Below are 5,482 nucleotides of genomic sequence, written 5' to 3' on the forward strand. Positions count from 1 at the left end.
ACTAATATTCTATTTATTTTAATTAAAACAGCTGAAGATTATAGACTTTTTCTTTGTCCATTGTCATTATGAAACATATGTTCTGGATTTTTTAAATTGCATTCTCTTAACAAGTTATATATACATATATGTACATATATACTTTAACTTATATTAAACGATATTATCACAATAAACAAACTGAAGATCTGTTCTGTTTAATATAAAAGTGAAACAATTGTATTCAAAAACAAAGTGTTTTAATAATACATACATATATATTTGAAACATGATCTGATTCTCTCATTTTTTAACGGTTGACTTATTTTGTTCTCTATCATTTTGTTATGTAACAAAGCAAGACCAAGAAATTTTACAAAATAATTTTGAATATTAAAAGGCAGATTGTTGGATAGTAAGGGTTGGAATTTGCATTTTTCAATGGAATAACCCCCTAAGTGGTTTTGTTATGTGGAAATCACTTTTTGGGCTATTCACCTGTAATATGACAAAATATTATCAAAACCAACCATGGAAGTGTAAACTTCCTTACAATAATATATTTCCGTAACATATACGTTATAATAAAAAGATCTACATTAAGTTAGTACAGTTTTTCATACTATTATTTACCACTTATTTGATAAAATATAGGTTTACAAAACATTTCTAAAGAGCTTTTTGTAATAAGTTGTAAAAAAATGTAGAACCAGTTTGACTTTGTAAAAAGATTTCAAATTGCACTTAATATCTGTTTAAATTTTATTGAGCTTTTGAACTAAAATCCTTGTTCATCCAAGCGTTTAAGAGAAAGCATGCAAGGTTTAGTGTTATACTGATGCAACTTAAGGAGAACATAATGAGCAGATACGAAATTACTGATGTAATATTGAATAAAGCTAAAACCATTGCTACATAAACCATCCTGGGCATTCTAGCCACAGCGTACTGCAAAGAACATGTAATTCCAGAATAGACATACATATTATTTGATTGTTATGTGTAAAGTTTGAATTTATACTTGTTTTCTTCTCATAAATATTTTTATAATTTTAGTTTCAAGAAGTTAAAACTCATTTTAATTAAAAAATTCTTATAGTTTAGTTAGTACTAGATTTAATTCTTGTGTAAAAGTATTGACCAGATTTAAAGTATTTTCTAAATTAATATTCTTTATATATTTGTTTTTGTTTTAAATTACTCTTTAATACAAAATGTTCATTCATTTTTACGCCTAGTTTTATATAGAGTGGCCCAAAGCGTTATCGAATATTAGCTTTTATTATAAGTAAGTTTAAATTTAACTATGGTTTTTATTGTGGTTGTAAACACATTAGAACTCTACATGGCGTCCTCGGATAAAAAATAACCAGTTTTTTAGGTAACAGTTAAAAAATAATAACAAGACAGTATTTGACCAAAATAAATTTTACTAGTATATTACATTTTATTTTGAAGGCAGTATTTATCACATTTTTATTTCACATTCTTATATTTTTGTAATCTTTGTTATATACTGCATTTTATTTAACAGTCGATTTAGAAATGTTTTAGCTTGCATTCAATTTTTGTTAAGCAATACTCACATTTACTTTATGCCCATTTAAAAGCCTTTGAGTTATTACCAATAACAAGAATGAATAGGGGGTTAGGAAAACCAATAGGCAATAGGGATCATTTTGGACAAAGTATCATAGGGGGACTAAGTAATATGTAAGAAGGGTGTTAATAGAGTTTATCCATAATCAGTCATAGGAAGTTAGTGACAATGCTTAAGTAAAATAAGTTACAAAGGGTCTTGTCTAAGTTTTAGTCCACAAAGTCACAATAGATCTGACAAAATTATGTCAAAAAAGTCAGAGCATATCTGACCAAATCATCCACAAAGTCAAAGTAGAATCCACAAAGTTTAGTCCGAAAAGTCAAAGTAGAACTGACAAACTTTTATTATAAATAAGTCACAAAAATTAGAAACCAATTTTAAGTCAAAGTGAGTCATGTTAAATTCATGAAAAGCGCTTAAATTTTAATAGTATAATAGAAAAAGACAAGATTTGTTATTAACTAAGACAGTTAAGACCAGTAATATGCTGAAAATTCTAGGAATTTGTAACATAGGGGTTCGCATAGATATGACGTTCGAGCTATTTTCTTTTGCGTTTTAATTATGTATCTGTTTTCAATTGCTGCAGTCTATAAAGTAGGTTGTGGGTACGCCACATGCTTTTACAACTTCTTACGAGCTAGAAAATATTTCTATTTAATTTTAAGTTATAAACCTTAGGAAATAAAACAATCAAAAAACTGAAAGTAGATAAATAAAAATGAAACTTAAACTAACAAGTTATGTATTAACTTATAAAAGTCTTATTTGTACTTGAAACTAGTCTAATATAATGAATCTTAAAGTACAGTCTAAGCCTAAAACTTTTATGATTAAAAATTGAGTAAAAGAACATTTTTAGACCTAAAAAGTTGTAGCTTTACTTTAGTAGAACGGCCAGTCAGTACCTACAAAAAAAGTCAAATAAAAAAAAAACTATTAAGCTCACTACAACAAATAGTCAGTTATTTAGTCATAATTCGACTTTTGCTACAGAGTTTTTATTAAATGATAATTTTAGTTTAATCTCGATTTTAAAAAGATATTTTGAAATTATGTAGCTAAATTTATAAAAACCACACTGAAACAAAAATCTGACACATCTGGCCCGTCAAGAATAAACGTTGCCATATTAAATAATCAAAACGGTAAAAAGGTGGTAGTGGTACTGATTATTTTTGATAGAAAAATATTTTTTTTAATAAACAAACTTTAACTGATGAAAAATGTCTTGTTTCTAAAACTTTAATCAATGTATCAAAGTATATACAAAAGCTTTAGAATCATCGCCTTTAGTATTTCTTTGAACAAAAATTTCCTAGGAAAACGAAATGCCTTTATTTAGTTTGTTCATCTTCAAGTTTGTAGATTCTATAGCTATTTGGGTAAAATTTATGATATTTAGTTTTTGTTTGTTTTTTTTATATATACTAAGTATACTTACCAGACAACATAGCTTTGTGATTATTATTTATAAATATATTAGATATACGCATAGTGTATTATAAGGTCTTTGCTTAAGTTTTCAATATGATGAGTCAATACCAGTTGTTATTGTGCTAGCAATTTAAAAGAATACTTTTGAGAAAATTTTAACCTTTTCATAAATCAAAATTTGTTTTTTTGGAAGCTTAAAAGTCTCATAAAAAAGTAAAAAAGAAAAATTAAACTTGAATAAAAGTTTATTTAATTGTTTTGTAATAATTATTTTACTCTATTTAACTCTGAATCAAGCTTGAAAAAAAAACTATTTTTTGTTTATTTTTTCTGTTTTTAATTGGACAACATGTGTTACTTTTTTAACTGTTGAGCATTTTAATTGTTTTGTAACGTCTTTAAAAGTAGTAAAGCTAAAGAAATATTAAAAGAAGTTAAATATTACATAATCTATTCTTCAAAAAGCAATAAACATTGCAATCAGACATTTATATCAAGCAAAATATCAAAACATACTTGACTAACTTGCACTATAAATATAAACTTTAATTCAATGTATTCTATTTGGTAAAGTAGTGTTAGTACCAATGTTTTAATCCTGATATAAATTTGAAAAACACCCAGTTTTTTATTTTAACTTAAAAAAATACAAGCTAGCAAGTTATTTTAAAGGTTTTGTTTTTATGTTTGAGTTTTATAATTGCTGTTTTAACGTTGGTCTTATTGAAATTAGAATATTTGTATAAAATTAATTTTGTACAACTATTTAAAGCATCGACATATTAAAAAATACATACAATAGTTTTAGAATTTTTTAAAACAAGATAAAAACTGTTTAAGTGCTACAGAAATATTCAAAACTCCTATAATTTCCATGAATTTGAAAAGACTATGCATTTGTTCTGCACAAGACCTTGAAAAGTATTTGACGTAGACCACTCTATAACAGAAAAGTTTTTCGTGCCCAGGTCCTTGGACTAAATATTTTGAGCTTTTTTTGTCTCAATAAACAAGTTTCTTCAGGCATTTATTAATATAGTTGCTCATAGACACAATCATATTTTATTATATTGTTTGTTGATGAAAGAAAATTTGTTGTAATTTAAACTAAAAAATCTAACTATCATAAATGAATTCAAAAGTAAGTTAGCAATTTGGACAACTTAAGATTAACCAAACAATCCGTGAAGTTAAACTTAATAATATTTTATCTATCTAAATGCTTATGATCACTAGTATAGTACATAGTTAACTGTTTTTCTAATAACATGTATTTTTTCATAAAGTTTCAAGATGTGATAACTTGTTTTATCTGCTTTGGTTTAAGTAAATATATTACTCATGAAATAAACTATAAGTGTATAACAGGAATATAAACAAAACAACAATAACAACATGGTAAATATAAATTATGTTTTTTCTGTGGTCTTTGCAAGGTGTTAAAATATTTGTAATAGATAAACTTAACTAGAAAATTTTTATATTTATTTAAACAATTTTCAAATTTTACACCTTAGTATACATATGAATTTGTTTTAAGTTTATAGCTTTAACTTTTTTAAAAGCTGTATATAGTTAATGATTTTAGGACTGTTTTTAAATATTTATATTTAGAAAGTTTTGTTATAACTTTTTATTAAAACTAAAAATGCTAAAACATGTATCTCGTCAATAGATTTTTATAGTAGAGATTTAATTATACAATTAAAATAAATATTTTAAATGTTTTGATTCTTTTTTACACATCCTTACTTAGTACATCAATTATAATATAAACTAAAATATAAAAACATAAATGTTTTAATTATTCATAGCCTAAAAGTAGTTTGTGAATAGAAACTTAGCCTCCTAATAACAAACATTTAGCGATGTGCTCTTAGTCTTCTTTATAGTTACTTTTTAACAAACATTTGGAAATTTGCTCTTAATTTTGTTTTCAGTTTAACAATCATACAGCTCTTTTTTACTTACAAAATTTACAGTTTGTTTAATTTGGAGATAAAGAACTTTTCTATTTAAAGTAAATGTTTTTGGGCTTACTGCTAGTTTAAAGTTAAGTTTAAGGTATAAAACTGTGTTAAGCAGTATAACATAATTGAAAACATATTTTAAAGCTACTTTAAAATTTTTTTAACAAAATAAATTGATAGTTTCAAAAATGTTTATCTGTATGGTAAAATTTCTTGTCAAACAAGAATTTCACTACTTAGCATGTAAGAATTGATTAAAATTTCAGGCTTTTTAGTAGTTTTTGATCAAAATTTCTCATATTTCAGGTTTTTTTTAGCCTAAATTGTCAAATACCAGGTTTTGAGGCAACCCTTTTAATTATTAAAATTAAATAACAGAGGTTTTGATTTAGTAACTTAAGTGATTCGAGCTAGATAACTTTCACAAAAAAGTTTAAGTATATTTAAAGTAAATAAAAAAAATAATTTGTAATTAAAAAAAACAACATTTAAC

The sequence above is a fragment of the Thalia democratica genome, chromosome 2 (genome assembly GCF_965202585.1).
Source record: "Thalia democratica chromosome 2, ktThaDemo2.hap1.1, whole genome shotgun sequence".
Classification (NCBI taxonomy): Eukaryota; Metazoa; Chordata; class Thaliacea; order Salpida; family Salpidae; genus Thalia; species Thalia democratica.